Source organism: Nothobranchius furzeri, chromosome 4 (assembly GCF_043380555.1).
Source record: "Nothobranchius furzeri strain GRZ-AD chromosome 4, NfurGRZ-RIMD1, whole genome shotgun sequence".
Lineage (NCBI taxonomy): Eukaryota > Metazoa > Chordata > Actinopteri > Cyprinodontiformes > Nothobranchiidae > Nothobranchius > Nothobranchius furzeri.
The window spans coordinates 57,154,161-57,175,086 of NC_091744.1; the positions used below are offsets into that span (position 1 = coordinate 57,154,161).

General features: G+C 44.9%; 11 non-coding genes across 11 annotated transcripts; all 11 read left to right on the top strand.

Moving 5' to 3' along the window:
• The first annotated feature begins 893 nt into the window (after positions 1-893).
• Positions 894-975, top strand: trnal-aag (transfer RNA leucine (anticodon AAG)). The gene has a single exon. It is a non-coding gene; the product is annotated as a tRNA-Leu (tRNA).
• Positions 976-2,303: 1,328 nt separating this feature from the next.
• On the top strand, positions 2,304-2,385 carry trnal-aag (transfer RNA leucine (anticodon AAG)). Its single transcript has one exon. It is a non-coding gene; the product is annotated as a tRNA-Leu (tRNA).
• A 1,348-nt stretch (positions 2,386-3,733) lies between these two features.
• On the top strand, positions 3,734-3,815 carry trnal-aag (transfer RNA leucine (anticodon AAG)). Its single transcript has one exon. It is a non-coding gene; the product is annotated as a tRNA-Leu (tRNA).
• A 1,329-nt stretch (positions 3,816-5,144) lies between these two features.
• trnal-aag (transfer RNA leucine (anticodon AAG)) lies at positions 5,145-5,226 on the top strand. The gene has a single exon. It is a non-coding gene; the product is annotated as a tRNA-Leu (tRNA).
• Positions 5,227-6,566: 1,340 nt separating this feature from the next.
• On the top strand, positions 6,567-6,648 carry trnal-aag (transfer RNA leucine (anticodon AAG)). Its single transcript has one exon. It is a non-coding gene; the product is annotated as a tRNA-Leu (tRNA).
• A 1,340-nt stretch (positions 6,649-7,988) lies between these two features.
• Positions 7,989-8,070, top strand: trnal-aag (transfer RNA leucine (anticodon AAG)). The gene has a single exon. It is a non-coding gene; the product is annotated as a tRNA-Leu (tRNA).
• Positions 8,071-9,394: 1,324 nt separating this feature from the next.
• trnal-aag (transfer RNA leucine (anticodon AAG)) lies at positions 9,395-9,476 on the top strand. The gene has a single exon. It is a non-coding gene; the product is annotated as a tRNA-Leu (tRNA).
• A 5,576-nt stretch (positions 9,477-15,052) lies between these two features.
• trnal-aag (transfer RNA leucine (anticodon AAG)) lies at positions 15,053-15,134 on the top strand. Its single transcript has one exon. It is a non-coding gene; the product is annotated as a tRNA-Leu (tRNA).
• A 1,336-nt stretch (positions 15,135-16,470) lies between these two features.
• Positions 16,471-16,558, top strand: trnal-aag (transfer RNA leucine (anticodon AAG)). Its single transcript has one exon. It is a non-coding gene; the product is annotated as a tRNA-Leu (tRNA).
• Positions 16,559-19,306: 2,748 nt separating this feature from the next.
• On the top strand, positions 19,307-19,388 carry trnal-aag (transfer RNA leucine (anticodon AAG)). The gene has a single exon. It is a non-coding gene; the product is annotated as a tRNA-Leu (tRNA).
• Positions 19,389-20,723: 1,335 nt separating this feature from the next.
• On the top strand, positions 20,724-20,805 carry trnal-aag (transfer RNA leucine (anticodon AAG)). Its single transcript has one exon. It is a non-coding gene; the product is annotated as a tRNA-Leu (tRNA).
• Positions 20,806-20,926: the final 121 nt, after the last annotated feature.

The window sequence follows — 20,926 nt, forward strand, 5'->3', positions numbered from 1 at the left end:
ATCTTAGAGAAACTAAAGCCCCCTTCAGACAGGCTTTGAAAAACGTAAATTTTCAGGACTCTATCTGAAAGACCTTTGTGTCTGAATACAAACATCCCATAATGTTTTCCGTAATTAAACCGGACAACGCCCCTAGTAACAGGTCTGGACTGGTCACGAACAAGGTGGCTGCTTCAGACTGGTGAGGTCGAGTTCCGGACAGGGAGGAGGAGGAGGGGACCGGGGGACACTGTGCACACCTAAGATAGCTTGCTCCTGTAGCATGCGGCGAACCATGGCAGCTCGCCTCCTATGGTACCGTCTAGACGCGCGACGGAGCACTTCACACCGCTTCCGTGATTCCTTTAACCATTGAGCTTCATCACCCAGGTCTCTCATGAGTCTATGTTTGCACAGACTTATGCTTAACATAAGTTCGATCAGTGAGAAGAATTCTATCTCTTCGTCTGCCATGTTTGACTGAATGGCTTTGTTTGGGTAAAATGACACATGTACACCCGCCACACAATGTTTACGCAATATCTGAATAGTGCCCCCCCCCCCCAAAAAAAACATCTCGAACCTTTCCCTGCTGTGTGAAGGCAGCCGAAAGGACAATTTCCAGTACAAAAGTGGTGTGTCTGAAAACACAGTTCTGGTTAAAGACCGGACTGAATTGTCCACACATATTCCAGAATGCCAATCTGAAAAGGGTTTATGTGAGTCAAGATGCATTACCATTAAATCTCACTACAATTACCTGACTTGACGTTTGCAGAGTATTTATCAATTTAAATGACATGTTAACACGTGACAAGTATTTCTGTGGTACAGCTAACTTGTTATTGGCGGCAAAATGTCCACCCACCTTCAGAGGTCAGTTAATGAGAAAGGCATTCAAGGGTTTTCTTTGTGGTAGAGTGGCCGAGTGGTCTAAGGCGCTGGATTAAGGTTTCAGTCTCTAAGGAGGCGTGGGTTCAAATCCCACGTCTGCCATAAACACAACTATGGAAGCATAGATTTCAGTGCACGTGGTACAGTCAATCGATTGAAACACACAGCAATATGTTCAGCAGTGCTTCGATGAGTACGCCTTTGTTCTTGAGATGTTGTATTCTATTTCAACTTTTGGAGACGCTTCAACTGTAGTCAACCTTTAAACCTTCTGTCAGTACTGGCACATTTTTAAAGGTTGCAGATAGGACCATTTGAAAAAGGAGAATTGCCAAGCAGAGTGGCGCAGCGGAAGCGTGCTGGGCCCATAACCCAGAGGTCGATGGATCAAAACTATCCTCTGCTAACAAACCAAAGGACTTCTAGAGCAATTCCAGTTCTTTAATGAATCTCCTTAAAATTTAATGCAACCCAAACTGCAGAATCCTGCCTCAGGTAAAAACACAATTGCAACTGGACCATTTTAAAAAAGAAGCTAACGATCTTAGAGAAACTAAAGCCCCCTTCAGACAGGCTTTGAAAAACGGAAATTTTCAGGACTCTATCTGTAAGACCTTTGTGTCTGAATACAAACATCCGATAATGTTTTCCGTAATTAAACCGGACAACGCCCCTAGTAACAGGTCTGGACTGGTCACGAACAAGGTGGCTGCTTCAGACTGGTGAGGTCGAGTTCCAGACAGGGAGGAGGAGGAGGGGACCGGGGGACACTGTGCACACCTAAGATAGCTTGCTCCTGTAGCATGCGGCGAACCATGGCAGCTCGCCTCCTATGGTACCGTCTAGACGCGCGACGGAGCACTTCACACCGCTTCCGTGATTCCTTTAACCATTGAGCTTCATCACCCAGGTCTCTCATGAGTCTATGTTTGCACAGACTTATGCTTAACATAAGTTCGATCAGTGAGAAGAATTCTATCTCTTCGTCTGCCATGTTTGACTGAATGGCTTTGTTTGGGTAAAATGACACATGTACACCCGCCACACAATGTTTACGCAATATCTGAATAGTGCCCCCCCCCCCCCAAACATCTCGAGCCTTTCCCTGCTGTGTGAAGGCAGCCGAAAGGACAATTTCCAGTACAAAAGTGGTGTGTCTGAAAACACAGTTCTGGTTAAAAACCGGACTGAATTGTCCACACATATTCCAGAATGCCAATCTGAAAAGGGTTTATGTGAGTCAAGATGCATTACCATTAAATCTCACTACAATTACCTGACTTGATGTTTGCAGAGTATTTATCAATTTAAATGACATGTTAACACGTGACAAGTATTTCTGTGGTACAGCTAACTTGTTATTGGAGGCAAAATGTCCACCCACCTTCAGAGGTCAGTTAATGACAAAGGCATTCAAGGGTTTTCTTTGTGGTAGAGTGGCCGAGTGGTCTAAGGCGCTGGATTAAGGTTCCAGTCTCTATGGAGGCGTGGGTTCAAATCCCACCTCTGCCATAAACACAACTATGGAAGCATAGTTTTCAGTGCACGTGGTACAGTCAATCGATCGAAACACACAGCAATATGTTCAGCAGTGCTTCGATGAGTACGGCTTTATTCTTGAGATGTTTCATTCTATTTCAACTTTTGGAGACGCTTCAACTGTAGTCAACCTTTAAACCTTCTGTCAGTACTGGCACATTTTTAAAGGTTGCAGACAGGACCATTTGAGAAAGGATAATTGCCAAGCAGAGTGGCGCAGCGGAAGCGTGCTGGGCCCATAACCCAGAGGTCGATGGGTCGAAACCATCCTCTGCTAACAAACCAAAGGACTTCTAGAGTAACTCCAGTTCTTTAATGAATCTCCTTAAAATTTAATGCAACCCAAACTGCAGAATCCTGCCTCAGATAAAAACACAATTGCAACTGGACCAGTTTAAAAAAAGAAGCTAACAATCTTAGAGAAACTAAAGCCCCCTTCAGACAGGCTTTGAAAAACGGAAATTTTCAGGACTCTATCTGTAAGACCTTTGTGTCTGAATACAAACATCCGATAATGTTTTCCGTAATTAAACCGGACAACGCCCCTAGTAAAAGTTCTGGACTGGTCACGAACAAGGTGGCTGCTTCAGACTGGTGAGGTCGAGTTCCGGACAGGGAGGAGGAGGAGGGGACCGGGGGACACTGTGCACACCTAAGATAGCTTGCTCCTGTAGCATGCGGCGAACCATGGCAGCTTGCCTCCTATGGTACCGTCTAGACGTGCGACGGAGCACTTCACACCGCTTCCGTGATTCCTTTAACCATTGAGCTTCATCACCCAGGTCTCTCATGAGTCTATGTTTGCACAGACTTATGCTTAACATAAGTTCGATCAGTGAGAAGAATTCTATCTCTTCGTCTGCCATGTTTGACTGAATGGCTTTGTTTGGGTAAAATGACGCATGTACACCCGCCACACAATGTTTACGCAATATCTGAATACAGCCCCCCCTCCCCCCCCCCCCCCCCTCCCCCCCAAACATCTCGAACCTTTCCCTGCTGTGTGAAGGCAGCCGAAAGGACAATTTCCAGTACAAAAGTGGTGTGTCTGAAAACACAGTTCTGGTTAAAAACCGGACTGAATTGTCCACACATATTCCAGAATGCCAATCTGAGAAGGGTTTATGTGAGTCAAGATGCATTACCATTAAATCTCACTACAATTACCTGACTTGATGTTTGCAGAGTATTTATCAATTTAAATGACATGTTAACACGTGACAAGTATTTCTGTGGTACAGCTAACTTGTTATTGGAGGCAAAATGTCCACCCACCTTCAGAGGTCAGTTAATGACAAAGGCATTCAAGGGTTTTCTTTGTGGTAGAGTGGCCGAGTGGTCTAAGGCGCTGGATTAAGGTTCCAGTCTCTAAGGAGGCGTGGGTTCAAATCCCACCTCTGCCATAAACACAACTATGGAAGCATAGATTTCAGTGCACGTGGTACAGTCAATCGATTGAAACACACAGCAATATGTTCAGCAGTTCTTCGATGAGTACGCCTTTGTTCTTGAGATGTTGTATTCTATTTCAACTTTTGGAGACGCTTCAACTGTAGTCAACCTTTAAACCTTCTGTCAGTAATGGCACATTTTTAAAGGTTGCAGATAGGACCATTTGAGAAAGGAGAATTGCCAAGCAGAGTGGCGCAGCGGAAGCGTGCTGGGCCCATAACCCAGAGGTCGATGGATCAAAACTTTCCTCTGCTAACAAACCAAAGGACTTCTAGAGCAATTCCAGTACTTTAATGAATCTCCTTAAAATTTAATGCAACCCAAACTGCAGAATCCTGCCTCAGATAAAAACACAATTGCAACTGGACCATTTTAAAAAAGAAGCTAACGATCTTAGAGAAACTAAAGCCCCCTTCATACAGGCTTTGAAAAACGGAAATTTTCAGGACTCTATCTGTAAGACCTTTGTGTCTGAATACAAACATCCGATAATGTTTTCCGTAATTAAACCGGACAACGCCCCTAGTAACAGGTCTGGACTGGTCACGAACAAGGTGGCTGCTTCAGACTGGTGAGGTCGAGTTCCGGACAGGGAGGAGGAGGAGGGGACCGGGGGACACTGTGCACACCTAAGATAGCTTGCTCCTGTAGCATGCGGCGAACCATGGCAGCTCGCCTCCTATGGTACCGTCTAGACGCGCGACGGAGCACTTCACACCGCTTCCGTGATTCCTTTAACCATTGAGCTTCATCACCCAGGTCTCTCATGAGTCTATGTTTGCACAGACTTATGCTTAACATAAGTTCGATCAGTGAGAAGAATTCTATCTCTTCGTCTGCCATGTTTGACTGAATGGCTTTGTTTGGGTAAAATGACACATGTACACCCGCCACACAATGTTTACGCAATATCTGAATAGTGCCCCCCCCCCCTCAAACATCTCGAACCTTTCCCTGCTGTGTGAAGGCAGCCGAAAGGACAATTTCCAGTACAAAAGTGGTGTGTCTGAAAACACAGTTCTGGTTAAAAACCGGACTGAATTGTCCACATATATTCCAGAATGCCAATCTGAAAAGGGTTTATGTGAGTCAAGATGCATTACCATTAAATCTCACTACAATTACCTGACTTGACGTTTGCAGAGTATTTATCAATTTAAATGACATGTTAACACGTGACAAGTATTTCTGTGGTACAGCTAACTTGTTATTGGAGGCAAAATGTCCACCCACCTTCAGAGGTCAGTTAATGACAAAGGCATTCAAGGGTTTTTCTTTGTGGTAGAGTGGCCGAGTGGTCTAAGGCGCTGGATTAAGGTTCCAGTCTCTAAGGAGGCGTGGGTTCAAATCCCACCTCTGCCATAAACACAACTATGGAAGCATAGATTTCAGTGCACGTGGTACAGTCAATCGATTGAAACACACAGCAATATGTTCAGCAGTGCTTCGATGAGTACGCCTTTTTTCTTGAGATGTTGTATTCTATTTCAACTTTTGGAGACGCTTCAACTGTAGTCAACCTTTAAACCTTCTGTCAGTACTGGCACATTTTTAAAGGTTGCAGATAGGACCATTTGAGAAAGGAGAATTGCCAAGCAGAGTGGCGCAGCGGAAGCGTGCTGGGCCCATAACCCAGAGGTCGATGGATCAAAACTATCCTCTGCTAACAAACCAAAGGACTTCTAGAGCAATTCCAGTTCTTTAATGAATCTCCTTAAAATTTAATGCAACCCAAACTGCAGAATCCTGCCTCAGATAAAAACACAATTGCAACTGGACCATTTTAAAAAAGAAGCTAACGATCTTAGAGAAACTAAAGCCCCCTTCAGACAGGCTTTGAAAAACGGAAATTTTCAGGACTCTATCTGAAAGACCTTTGTGTCTGAATACAAACATCCCATAATGTTTTCCGTAATTAAACCGGACAACGCCCCTAGTAACAGGTCTGGACTGGTCACGAACAAGGTGGCTGCTTCAGACTGGTGAGGTCGAGTTCCGGACAGGGAGGAGGAGGAGGGGACCGGGGGACACTGTGCACACTTAAGATAGCTTGCTCCTGTAGCATGCGGCGAACCATGGCAGCTCGCCTCCTATGGTACCGTCTAGACGCGCGACGGAGCACTTCACACCGCTTCCGTGATTCCTTTAACCATTGAGCTTCATCACCCAGGTCTCTCATGAGTCTATGTTTGCACAGACTTATGCTTAACATAAGTTCGATCAGTGAGAAGAATTCTATCTCTTCGTCTGCCATGTTTGACTGAATGGCTTTGTTTGGGTAAAATGACACATGTACACCCGCCACACAATGTTTACGCAATATCTGAATAGTGCCCCCCCCCCCCCCCCCCCCCCCAAAAACATCTCGAACCTTTCCCTGCTGTGTGAAGGCAGCCGAAAGGACAATTTCCAGTACAAAAGTGGTGTGTCTGAAAACACAGTTCTGGTTAAAGACCGGACTGAATTGTCCACACATATTCCAGAATGCCAATCTGAAAAGGGTTTATGTGAGTCAAGATGCATTACCATTAAATCTCACTACAATTACCTGACTTGACGTTTGCAGAGTATTTATCAATTTAAATGACATGTTAACACGTGACAAGTATTTCTGTGGTACAGCTAACTTGTTATTGGCGGCAAAATGTCCACCCACCTTCAGAGGTCAGTTAATGACAAAGGCATTCTAGGGTTTTCTTTGTGGTAGAGTGGCCGAGTGGTCTAAGGCGCTGGATTAAGGTTTCAGTCTCTAAGGAGGCGTGGGTTCAAATCCCACGTCTGCCATAAACACAACTATGGAAGCATAGATTTCAGTGCACGTGGTACAGTCAATCGATTGAAACACACAGCAATATGTTCAGCAGTGCTTCGATGAGTACGCCTTTGTTCTTGAGATGTTGTATTCTATTTCAACTTTTGGAGACGCTTCAACTGTAGTCAACCTTTAAACCTTCTGTCAGTACTGGCACATTTTTAAAGGTTGCAGATAGGACCATTTGAAAAAGGAGAATTGCCAAGCAGAGTGGCGCAGCGGAAGCGTGCTGGGCCCATAACCCAGAGGTCGATGGATCAAAACTATCCTCTGCTAACAAACCAAAGGACTTCTAGAGCAATTCCAGTTCTTTAATGAATCTCCTTAAAATTTAATGCAACCCAAACTGCAGAATCCTGCCTCAGATAAAAACACAATTGCAACTGGACCATTTTAAAAAAGAAGCTAACGATCTTAGAGAAACTAAAGCCCCCTTCAGACAGGCTTTGAAAAACGGAAATTTTCAGGACTCTATCTGTAAGACCTTTGTGTCTGAATACAAACATCCGATAATGTTTTCCGTAATTAAACCGGACAACGCCCCTAGTAACAGGTCTGGACTGGTCACGAACAAGGTGGCTGCTTCAGACTGGTGAGGTCGAGTTCCGGACAGGGAGGAGGAGGAGGGGACCGGGGGACACTGTGCACTCCTAAGATAGCTTGCTCCTGTAGCATGCGGCGAACCATGGCAGCTCGCCTCCTATGGTACCGTCTAGACGCGCGACGGAGCACTTCACACCGCTTCCGTGATTCCTTTAACCATTGAGCTTCATCACCCAGGTCTCTCATGAGTCTATGTTTGCACAGACTTATGCTTAACATAAGTTCGATCAGTGAGAAGAATTCTATCTCTTCGTCTGCCATGTTTGACTGAATGGCTTTGTTTGGGTAAAATGACACATGTACACCCGCCACACAATGTTTACGCAATATCTGAATAGTGCCCCCCCCCCCCCCCCCCCCCCCTCAAACATCTCGAACCTTTCCCTGCTGTGTGAAGGCAGCCGAAAGGACAATTTCCAGTACAAAAGTGGTGTGTCTGAAAACACAGTTCTGGTTAAAAACCGGACTGAATTGTCCACACATATTCCAGAATGCCAATCTGAAAAGGGTTTATGTGAGTCAAGATGCATTACCATTAAATCTCACTACAATTACCTGACTTGATGTTTGCAGAGTATTTATCAATTTAAATGACATGTTAACACGTGACAAGTATTTCTGTGGTACAGCTAACTTGTTATTGGAGGCAAAATGTCCACCCACCTTCAGAGGTCAGTTAATGACAAAGGCATTCAAGGGTTTTCTTTGTGGTAGAGTGGCCGAGTGGTCTAAGGCGCTGGATTAAGGTTCCAGTCTCTATGGAGGCGTGGGTTCAAATCCCACCTCTGCCATAAACACAACTATGGAAGCATAGTTTTCAGTGCACGTGGTACAGTCAATCGATCGAAACACACAGCAATATGTTCAGCAGTGCTTCGATGAGTACGGCTTTATTCTTGAGATGTTTCATTCTATTTCAACTTTTGGAGACGCTTCAACTGTAGTCAACCTTTAAACCTTCTGTCAGTACTGGCACATTTTTAAAGGTTGCAGAAAGGACCATTTGAGAAAGGAGAATTGCCAAGCAGAGTGGCGCAGCGGAAGCGTGCTGGGCCCATAACCCAGAGGTCGATGGGTCGAAACCATCCTCTGCTAACAAACCAAAGGACTTCTAGAGTAATTCCAGTTCTTTAATGAATCTCCTTAAAATTTAATGCAACCCAAACTGCAGAATCCTGCCTCAGATAAAAACACAATTGCAACTGGACCAGTTTAAAAAAAGAAGCTAACAATCTTAGAGAAACTAAAGCCCCCTTCAGACAGGCTTTGAAAAACGGAAATTTTCAGGACTCTATCTGTAAGACCTTTGTGTCTGAATACAAACATCCGATAATGTTTTCCGTAATTAAACCGGACAACGCCCCTAGTAAAAGTTCTGGACTGGTCACGAACAAGGTGGCTGCTTCAGACTGGTGAGGTCGAGTTCCGGACAGGGAGGAGGAGGAGGGGACCGGGGGACACTGTGCACACCTAAGATAGCTTGCTCCTGTAGCATGCGGCGAACCATGGCAGCTCGCCTCCTATGGTACCGTCTAGACGTGCGACGGAGCACTTCACACCGCTTCCGTGATTCCTTTAACCATTGAGCTTCATCACCCAGGTCTCTCATGAGTCTATGTTTGCACAGACTTATGCTTAACATAAGTTCGATCAGTGAGAAGAATTCTATCTCTTCGTCTGCCATGTTTGACTGAATGGCTTTGTTTGGGTAAAATTACGCATGTACACCCGCCACACAATGTTTACGCAATATCTGAATACAGCCCCCCCCAAACATCTCGAACCTTTCCCTGCTGTGTGAAGGCAGCCGAAAGGACAATTTCCAGTACAAAAGTGGTGTGTCTGAAAACACAGTTCTGGTTAAAAACCGGACTGAATTGTCCACACATATTCCAGAATGCCAATCTGAGAAGGGTTTATGTGAGTCAAGATGCATTACCATTAAATCTAACTACAATTACCTGACTTGATGTTTGCAGAGTATTTATCAATTTAAATGACATGTTAACACGTGACAAGTATTTCTGTGGTACAGCTAACTTGTTATTGGAGGCAAAATGTCCACCCACCTTCAGAGGTCAGTTAATGACAAAGGCATTCAAGGGTTTTCTTTGTGGTAGAGTGTCCGAGTGGTCTAAGGCGCTGGATTAAGGTTCCAGTCTCTAAGGAGGCGTGGGTTCAAATCCCACCTCTGCCATAAACACAACTATGGAAGCATAGATTTCAGTGCACGTGGTACAGTCAATTGATTGAAACACACAGCAATATGTTCAGCAGTTCTTCGATGAGTACGCCTTTGTTCTTGAGATGTTGTATTCTATTTCAACTTTTGGAGACGCTTCAACTGTAGTCAACCTTTAAACCTTCTGTCAGTACTGGCACATTTTTAAAGGTTGCAGATAGGACCATTTGAGAAAGGAGAATTGCCAAGCAGAGTGGCGCAGCGGAAGCGTGCTGGGCCCATAACCCAGAGGTCGATGGATCAAAACTTTCCTCTGCTAACAAACCAAAGGACTTCTAGAGCAATTCCAGTACTTTAATGAATCTCCTTAAAATTTAATGCAACCCAAACTGCAGAATCCTGCCTCAGATAAAAACACAATTGCAACTGGACCATTTTAAAAAAGAAGCTAACGATCTTAGAGAAACTAAAGCCCCCTTCAGACAGGCTTTGAAAAACGGAAATTTTCAGGACTCTATCTGTAAGACCTTTGTGTCTGAATACAAACATCCGATAATGTTTTCCGTAATTAAACCGGACAACGCCCCTAGTAACAGGTCTGGACTGGTCACGAACAAGGTGGCTGCTTCAGACTGGTGAGGTCGAGTTCCGGACAGGGAGGAGGAGGAGGGGACCGGGGGACACTGTGCACACCTAAGATAGCTTGCTCCTGTAGCATGCGGCGAACCATGGCAGCTCGCCTCCTATGGTACCGTCTAGACGCGCGACGGAGCACTTCACACCGCTTCCGTGATTCTTTTAACCATTGAGCTTCATCACCCAGGTCTCTCATGAGTCTATGTTTGCACAGACTTATGCTTAACATAAGTTCGATCAGTGAGAAGAATTCTATCTCTTCGTCTGCCATGTTTGACTGAATGGCTTTGTTTGGGTAAAATGACACATGTACACCCGCCACACAATGTTTACGCAATATCTGAATAGTGCCCCCCCCCCCCCCCCCCCAAACATCTCGAACCTTTCCCTGCTGTGTGAAGGCAGCCGAAAGGACAATTTCCAGTACAAAAGTGGTGTGTCTGAAAACACAGTTCTGGTTAAAAACCGGACTGAATTGTCCACATATATTCCAGAATGCCAATCTGAAAAGGGTTTATGTGAGTCAAGATGCATTACCATTAAATCTCACTACAATTACCTGACTTGACGTTTGCAGAGTATTTATCAATTTAAATGACATGTTAACACGTGACAAGTATTTCTGTGGTACAGCTAACTTGTTATTGGAGGCAAAATGTCCACCCACCTTCAGAGGTCAGTTAATGACAAAGGCATTCAAGGGTTTTCTTTGTGGTAGAGTGGCCGAGTGGTCTAAGGCACTGGGTTAAGGTTCCAGTCTCTGAGGAGGCGTGGGTTCAAATCCCACCTCTGCCATAAACACAACTATGGAAGCATAGATTTCAGTGCACGTGGTACAGTCAATCGATTGAAACACACAGCAATATGTTCAGCAGTGCTTCGATGAGTACGCCTTTTTTCTTGAGATGTTGTATTCTATTTCAACTTTTGGAGACGCTTCAACTGTAGTCAACCTTTAAACCTTCTGTCAGTACTGGCACATTTTTAAAGGTTGCAGATAGGACCATTTGAGAAAGGAGAATTGCCAAGCAGAGTGGCGCAGCGGAAGCGTGCTGGGCCCATAACCCAGAGGTCGATGGATCAAAACTATCCTCTGCTAACAAACCAAAGGACTTCTAGAGCAATTCCAGTACTTTAATGAATCTGCTTAAAATTTAATGCAACCCAAACTGCAGCATCCTGCCTCAGATAAAAACACTATTGCAAATGGACCAGTTTAAAAAAAAAGCTAACAATCATAAAGAAACTAAAACCCCCTTCAGACAGGCTTTGAAAAACGGAAATTTTCAGGACTCTATTTGTAAGACCTTTGTGTCTGAATACAAACATCCGATAATGTTTTCCGTAATTAAACCGGACAACGCCCCTAATAACAGGTCTGGACTGGTCACGAACAAGGTGGCTGCTTCAGACTGGTGAGGTCGAGTTCCAGACAGGGAGGAGGAGGAGGTTACCGGGGGACACTGTGCACACCTAAGATAGCTTGCTCCTGTAGCATGCGGCGAACCATGGCAGCTCGCCTCCTATAGTACCGTCTAGACGCGCGACGGAGCACTTCACACCGCTCCCGTGATTCCTTTAACCATTGAGCTTCATCACCCAGGTCTCTCATGAGTCTATGTTTAAGCAGACTTTTGCTTAACATAAGTCCGATCAGTGAGAAGAATTCTATCCTTTCTTCCTCCATGTTTGACTGAATGGATTTGTTTGGGTAAAATGACGCATGTACACCCGCCGCACAATGTTTACGCAGTATCTGAATACAGCCCCCCCCCAAACATCTCGAACCTTTCCCTGCTGTGTGAAGGCAGCCGAAAGGACAATTTCCAGTACAAAAGTGGTGTGTCTGAAAACACAGTTCTGGTTAAAAACCGGACTGAATTGTCCACACATATTCCAGAATGCCAATCTGAAAAGGGTTTATGTGAGTCAAGATGCATTACCATTAAATCTCACTACAATTACCTGACTTGATGTTTGCAGAGTATTTATCAATTTAAATGACATGTTAACACGTGACAAGTATTTCTGTGGTACAGCTAACTTGTTATTGGAGGCAAAATGTCCACCCACCTTCAGAGGTCAGTTAATGACAAAGGCATTCAAGGCTTTTCTTTGTGGTAGAGTGGCCGAGTGGTCTAAGCCGCTGGATTAAGGTTTCAGTCTCTAAGGAGGCGTGGGTTCAAATCCCACCTCTGCCATAAACTCAACTATGGAAGCATAGATTTCAGTGCACGTGGTACAGTCAATCAATTGAAACACACAGCAATATGTTCAGCAGTGCTTCGATGTGTACGGCTTTATTCTTGAGATGTTGCATTCTATTTCAACTTTTGGAGACGCTTCAATTGTAGTCAACCTTAAAACCTTCCGTCAGTACTGGCACATTTTTAAAGGTTGCAGATAGGACCATTTGAGAAAGGAGAATTGCCAAGCAGAGTGGCGCAGCGGAAGCGTGCTGGGCCCATAACCCAGAGGTCGAAGGATCGAAACCATCCTCTGCTAACAAACCAAAGGACTTCTAGAGCAATTACAGTTCTTCAATGAATCTCCTTAAAATTTAATGCAACCCAAACTGCAGAATCCTGCCTCAGATAAAAACACAATTGCAACTGGACCAGTTTAAAAAAGAAGCTAACAATCTTAGAGAAACGAAAGCCCCCTTCAGACAGGCTTTGAAAAACGGAAATTTTCAGGACTCTATCTGTAAGACCTTTGTGTCTGAATACAAACATCCGATAATGTTTTCCGTAATTAAACCGGACAACGCCCCTAGTAACAGGTCTGGACTGGTCACGAACAAGGTGGCTGCTTCAGACTGGTGAGGTCGAGTTCCGGACAGGGAGGAGGAGGAGGGGACCGGGGGACACTGTGCACACCTAAGATAGCTTGCTCCTGTAGCATGCGGCGAACCATGGCAGCTCGCCTCCTATGGTACCGTCTAGACGCGCGACGGAGCACTTCACACCGCTTCCGTGATTCCTTTAACCATTGAGCTTCATCACCCAGGTCTCTCATGAGTCTATGTTTGCACAGACTTATGCTTAACATAAGTTCGATCAGTGAGAAGAATTCTATCTCTTCGTCTGCCATGTTTGACTGAATGGCTTTGTTTGGGTAAAATGACGCATGTACACCCGCCACACAATGTTTACGCAATATCTGAATACAGCCCCCCCCCCACCCCCCCCACCCCCTCAAACATCTCGAACCGTTCCCTGCTGTGTGAAGGCAGCCGAAAGGACAATTTCCAGTACAAAAGTGGTGTGTCTGAAAACACAGTTCTGGTTAAAAACCGGACTGATTTGTCCACACATATTCCAGAATGCCAATCTGAAAAGGGTTTATGTGAGTCAAGATGCATTACCATTAAATCTCACTACAATTACCTGACTTGATGTTTGCAGAGTATTTATCAATTTAAATGACATGTTAACACGTGACAAGTATTTCTGTGGTACAGCTAACTTGTTATTGGAGGCAAAATGTCCACCCACCTTCAGAGGTCAGTTAATGACAAAGGCATTCAAGGGTTTTCTTTGTGTTAGAGTGTCCGAGTGGTCTAAGGCGCTGGATTAAGGTTCCAGTCTCTAAGGAGGCGTGGGTTCAAATCCCACCTCTGCCATAAACACAACTATGGAAGCATAGATTTCAGTGCACGTGGTACAGTCGATCGATTGAAACACACAGCAATATGTTAAGCAGTGCTTCGATGAGTACGCCTTTGTTCTTGAGATGTTGTATTCTATTTCAACATTTGGAGACGCTTCAACTGTAGTCAACCTTTAAACCTTCTGTCAGTACTGGCACATTTTTAAATGTTGCAGATAGGACCATTTGAGAAAAGAGAATTGCCAAGCAGAGTGGCGCAGCGGAAGCGTGCTGGGCCCATAACCCAGAGGTCGATGGATCGAAACCATCCTCTGCTAACAAACCAATGGATTTCTAGAGCAATTCCCGTTCAACAATGAATCTGCTTAAGATTTAAGGCAACCCAAACTGCAGCATCCCGCCTCAGATAAAAACACAATTGCAACTGGACCAGTTTAAAAAAAAGCTAACAATCTTAGAGAAACTAAAGCCCCCTTCAGACAGGCTTTGAAAAAGAGAAATTTTCAGGACTCTATCTCTAAGACCTTTGTGTCTGAATACAAACATCCGACAATGTTTTCCATAATTAAACCGGACAACGCCCCTAGTAACAGGTCTGGACTGGTCACGAACAAGGTGGCTGCTTCAGACTGGTGAGGTCGAGTTCCGGACAGGGAGGAGGAGGAGGGGACCGGGGGACACTGTGCACACCTAAGATAGCTTGCTCCTGTAGCATGCGGCGAACCATGGCAGCTCACCTCCTATGGTACCGTCTAGACGCGCGACGGAGCACTTCACACCGCTTCCGTGATTCCTTTAACCATTGAGCTTCATCACCCAGGTCTCTCATGAGTCTATGTTTGCACAGACTTATGCGTAACATAAGTTCGATCAGTGAGAAGAATTCTATCTCTTCGTCTGCCATGTTTGACTGAATGGCTTTGTTTGGGTAAAATGACGCATGTACACCCGCCACACAATGTTTACGCAATATCTGAATACAGCCCCCCCCCCCCCCTCAAACATCTCGAACCTTTCCCTGCTGTGTGAAGGCAGCCGAAAGGACAATTTCCAGTACAAAAGTGGTGTGTCTGAAAACACAGTTCTGGTTAAAGACCGGACTGAATTGTCCACACATATTCCAGAATGGCAATCTGAAAAGGGTTTATGTCAGTCAAGATGCATTACCATTAAATCTCACTACAATTACCTGACTTGATGTTTGCAGAGTATTTATCAATTTAAATGACATGTTAACACGTGACAAGTATTTCTGTGGTACAGCTAACTTGTTATTGGAGGCAAAATGTCCACCCACCTTCAGAGGTCAGTTAATGACAAAGGCATTCAAGGGTTTTCTTTGTGGTAGAGTGGCCGAGTGGTCTAAGGCACTGGATTAAGGTTCCAGTCTCTAAGGAGGCGTGGGTTCAAATCCCACCTCTGCCATAAACACAACTATGGAAGCATAATTTTTAGTGCACGTGGTACAGTCAATCGATCGAAACACACAGCAATATGTTCAGCAGTGCTTCGATGAGTACGGCTTTATTCTTGAGATGTTGCATTCTATTTCAACTTTTGGAGACGCTTCAACTGTAGTCAACCTTTAAACCTTCTGTCAGTACTGGCACATTTTTAAAGGTTGCAGAAAGGACCATTTGAGAAAGGAGAATTGCCAAGCAGAGTGGCGCAGCGGAAGTGTGCCGGGCCTATAACCCAGAGGTCGATGGGTCGAAACCATCCTCTGCTAACAAACCAAAGGACTTCTAGAGCAATTCCAGTTCTTTAAGGAATCTCCTTAAAATTTAATGCAACCCAAACTGCAGAATCCTGCCTCAGATAAAAACACAATTGCAACTGGACCAGTTTAAAAAAGAAGCTAACAATCTTAGAGAAACTAAAGCCCCCTTCAGACAGGCTTTGAAAAACGGAAATTTTCAGGACTCTATCTGTAAGACCTTTGTGTCTGAATACAAACATCCGATAATGTTTTCCGTAATTAAACCGGACAACGCCCCTAGTAAAAGGTCTGGACTGGTCACGAACAAGGTGGCTGCTTCAGACTGGTGAGGTCGAGTTCCGGACAGGGAGGAGGAGGAGGGGACCGGGGGACACTGTGCACACCTAAGATAGCTTGCTCCTGTAGCATGCGGCTAACCATGGCAGCTCGCCTCCTATGGTACCGTCTAGACGCGCGACGGAGCACTTCACACCGCTTCCGTGATTCCTTTAACCGTTGAGCTTCATCACCCAGGTCTCTCATGAGTCTATGTTTGCACAGACTTATGCTTAACATAAGTTCGATCAGTGAGAAGAATTCTATCTCTTCGTCTGCCATGTTTGACTGAATGGCTTTGTTTGGGTAGAATGACGCATGTACACCCGCCACACAATGTTTACGCAATATCTGAATACAGCCCCCCCCCCCCCCCCCCCTCAAACATCTCGAACCTTTCCCTGCTGTGTGAAGGCAGCCGAAAGGACATTTTCCAGTACAAAAGTGGTGTGTCTGAAAACACAGTTCTGGTTAAAAACCGGACTGAATTGTCCACACATATTCCAGAATGCCAATCTGAAAAGGGTTTATGTGAGTCAAGATGCATTACCATTAAATCTCACTACAATTACCTGACTTGATGTTTGCAGAGTATTTATCAATTTAAATGACATGTTAACACGTGACAAGTATTTCTGTGGTACAGCTAACTTGTTATTGGAGGCAAAATGTCCACCCACCTTCAGAGGTCAGTTAATGACAAAGGCATTCAAGGGTTTTCTTTGTGTTAGAGTGGCCGAGTGGTCTAAGGCGCTGGATTAAGGTTCCAGTCTCTAAGGAGGCGTGGGTTCAAATCCCACCTCTGCCATAAACACAACTATGGAAGCATAGATTTCAGTGCACGTGGTACAGTCAATCGATTGAAACACAAAGCAATATGTTCAGCAGTGCTTCGATAAGTACGCCTTTGTTCTTGAGATGTTGTATTCTATTTCAACTTTTGGAGACGCTTCAACTGTAGTCAACCTTTAAACCTTCTGTCAGTACTGGCACATTTTTAAAGGTTGCAGATAGGACCATTTGAGAAAAGCAAATTGCCAAGCAGAGTGGCGCAGCGGAAGCGTGCTGGGCCCATAACCCAGAGGTCGATGGATCGAAACCATCCTCTGCTAACAAAACACAGGACTTCTAGAGCTATTCCAGTTTTTTAATGAATCTCCTTAAAATTTAATGCAACCCAAACTGCAGAATCCTGCCTCAGATAAAAACACAATTGCAACTGGACCAGTTTAAAAAAGAAGCTAACAATCTTAGAGAAACGAAAGCCCCCTTCAGACAGGCTTTGAAAAACGGAAATTTTCAGGACTCTATCTGTAAGACCTTTGTGTCTGAATACAAACATCCGATAATGTTTTCCGTAATTAAACCGGACAACGCCCCTAGTAACAGGTCTGGACTGGTCACGAACAAGGTGGCTGCTTCAGACTGGTGAGGTCGAGTTCCGGACAGGGAGGAGGAGGAGGGGACCGGGGGACACTGTGCACACCTAAGATAGCTTGCTCCTGTAGCATGCGGCGAACCATGGCAGCTCGCCTCCTATGGTACCGTCTAGACGCGCGACGGAGCACTTCACACCGCTTCCGTGATTCCTTTAACCATTGAGCTTCATCACCCAGGTCTCTCATGAGTCTATGTTTGCACAGACTTATGCTTAACATAAGTTCGATCAGTGAGAAGAATTCTATCTCTTCGTCTGCCATGTTTGACTGAATGGCTTTGTTTGGGTAAAATGACGCATGTACACCCGCCACACAATGTTTACGCAATATCTGAATACAGCCCCCCCCCCCCACCCCCCCCACCCCCTCAAACATCTCGAACCGTTCCCTGCTGTGTGAAGGCAGCCGAAAGGACAATTTCCAGTACAAAAGTGGTGTGTCTGAAAACACAGTTCTGGTTAAAAACCGGACTGATTTGTCCACACATATTCCAGAATGCCAATCTGAAAAGGGTTTATGTGAGTCAAGATGCATTACCATTAAATCTCACTACAATTACCTGACTTGATGTTTGCAGAGTATTTATCAATTTAAATGACATGTTAACACGTGACAAGTATTTCTGTGGTACAGCTAACTTGTTATTGGAGGCAAAATGTCCACCCACCTTCAGAGGTCAGTTAATGACAAAGGCATTCAAGGGTTTTCTTTGTGTTAGAGTGTCCGAGTGGTCTAAGGCGCTGGATTAAGGTTCCAGTCTCTAAGGAGGCGTGGGTTCAAATCCCACCTCTGCCATAAACACAACTATGGAAGCATAGATTTCAGTGCACGTGGTACAGTCGATCGATTGAAACACACAGCAATATGTTAAGCAGTGCTTCGATGAGTACGCCTTTGTTCTTGAGATGTTGTATTCTATTTCAACATTTGGAGACGCTTCAACTGTAGTCAACCTTTAAACCTTCTGTCAGTACTGGCACATTTTTAAATGTTGCAGATAGGACCATTTGAGAAAAGAGAATTGCCAAGCAGAGTGGCGCAGCGGAAGCGTGCTGGGCCCATAACCCAGAGGTCGATGGATCGAAACCATCCTCTGCTAACAAACCAATGGATTTCTAGAGCAATTCCCGTTCAACAATGAATCTGCTTAAGATTTAAGGCAACCCAAACTGCAGCATCCCGCCTCAGATAAAAACACAATTGCAACTGGACCAGTTTAAAAAAAAGCTAACAATCTTAGAGAAACTAAAGCCCCCTTCAGACAGGCTTTGAAAAAGAGAAATTTTCAGGACTCTATCTCTAAGACCTTTGTGTCTGAATACAAACATCCGACAATGTTTTCCATAATTAAACCGGACAACGCCCCTAGTAACAGGTCTGGACTGGTCACGAACAAGGTGGCTGCTTCAGACTGGTGAGGTCGAGTTCCGGACAGGGAGGAGGAGGAGGGGACCGGGGGACACTGTGCACACCTAAGATAGCTTGCTCCTGTAGCATGCGGCGAACCATGGCAGCTCACCTCCTATGGTACCGTCTAGACGCGCGACGGAGCACTTCACACCGCTTCCGTGATTCCTTTAACCATTGAGCTTCATCACCCAGGTCTCTCATGAGTCTATGTTTGCACAGACTTATGCGTAACATAAGTTCGATCAGTGAGAAGAATTCTATCTCTTCGTCTGCCATGTTTGACTGAATGGCTTTGTTTGGGTAAAATGACGCATGTACACCCGCCACACAATGTTTACGCAATATCTGAATACAGCCCCCCCCCCCCTCAAACATCTCGAACCTTTCCCTGCTGTGTGAAGGCAGCCGAAAGGACAATTTCCAGTACAAAAGTGGTGTGTCTGAAAACACAGTTCTGGTTAAAGACCGGACTGAATTGTCCACACATATTCCAGAATGGCAATCTGAAAAGGGTTTATGTCAGTCAAGATGCATTACCATTAAATCTCACTACAATTACCTGACTTGATGTTTGCAGAGTATTTATCAATTTAAATGACATGTTAACACGTGACAAGTATTTCTGTGGTACAGCTAACTTGTTATTGGAGGCAAAATGTCCACCCACCTTCAGAGGTCAGTTAATGACAAAGGCATTCAAGGGTTTTCTTTGTGGTAGAGTGGCCGAGTGGTCTAAGGCACTGGATCAAGGTTCCAGTCTCTAAGGAGGCGTGGGTTCAAATCCCACCTCTGCCATAAACACAACTATGGAAGCATAATTTTTAGTGCACGTGGTACAGTCAATCGATCGAAACACACAGCAATATGTTCAGCAGTGCTTCGATGAGTACGGCTTTATTCTTGAGATGTTGCATTCTATTTCAACTTTTGGAGACGCTTCAACTGTAGTCAACCTTTAAACCTTCTGTCAGTACTGGCACATTTTTAAAGGTTGCAGAAAGGACCATTTGAGAAAGGAGAATTGCCAAGCAGAGTGGCGCAGCGGAAGTGTGCCGGGCCTATAACCCAGAGGTCGATGGGTCGAAACCATCCTCTGCTAACAAACCAAAGGACTTCTAGAGCAATTCCAGTTCTTTAAGGAATCTCCTTAAAATTTAATGCAACCCAAACTGCAGAATCCTGCCTCAGATAAAAACACAATTGCAACTGGACCAGTTTAAAAAAGAAGCTAACAATCTTAGAGAAACTAAAGCCCCCTTCAGACAGGCTTTGAAAAACGGAAATTTTCAGGACTCTATCTGTAAGACCTTTGTGTCTGAATACAAACATCCGATAATGTTTTCCGTAATTAAACCGGACAACGCCCCTAGTAAAAGGTCTGGACTGGTCACGAACAAGGTGGCTGCTTCAGACTGGTGAGGTCGAGTTCCGGACAGGGAGGAGGAGGAGGGGACCGGGGGACACTGTGCACACCTAAGATAGCTTGCTCCTGTAGCATGCGGCTAACCATGGCAGCTCGCCTCCTATGGTACCGTCTAGACGCGCGACGGAGCACTTCACACCGCTTCCGTGATTCCTTTAACCGTTGAGCTTCATCACCCAGGTCTCTCATGAGTCTATGTTTGCACAGACTTATGCTTAACATAAGTTCGATCAGTGAGAAGAATTCTATCTCTTCGTCTGCCATGTTTGACTGAATGGCTTTGTTTGGGTAGAATGACGCATGTACACCCGCCACACAATGTTTACGCAATATCTGAATACAGCCCCCCCCCCCCCCCCCCCCAAACATCTCGAACCTTTCCCTGCTGTGTGAAGGCAGCCGAAAGGACATTTTCCAGTACAAAAGTGGTGTGTCTGAAAACACAGTTCTGGTTAAAGACCGGACTGAATTGTCCACACATATTCCAGAATGGCAATCTGAAAAGGGTTTATGTCAGTCAAGATGCATTACCATTAAATCTCACTACAATTACCTGACTTGATGTTTGCAGAGTATTTATCAATTTAAATGACATGTTAACACGTGACAAGTATTTCTGTGGTACAGCTAACTTGTTATTGGAGGCAAAATGTCCACCCACCTTCAGAGGTCAGTTAATGACAAAGGCATTCAAGGGTTTTCTTTGTGGTAGAGTGGCCGAGTGGTCTAAGGCACTGGATCAAGGTTCCAGTCTCTAAGGAGGCGTGGGTTCAAATCCCACCTCTGCCATAAACACAACTATGGAAGCATAATTTTTAGTGCACGTGGTACAGTCAATCAATCGAAACACACAGCAATATGTTCAGCAGTGCTTCGATGAGTACGGCTTTATTCTTGAGATGTTGCATTC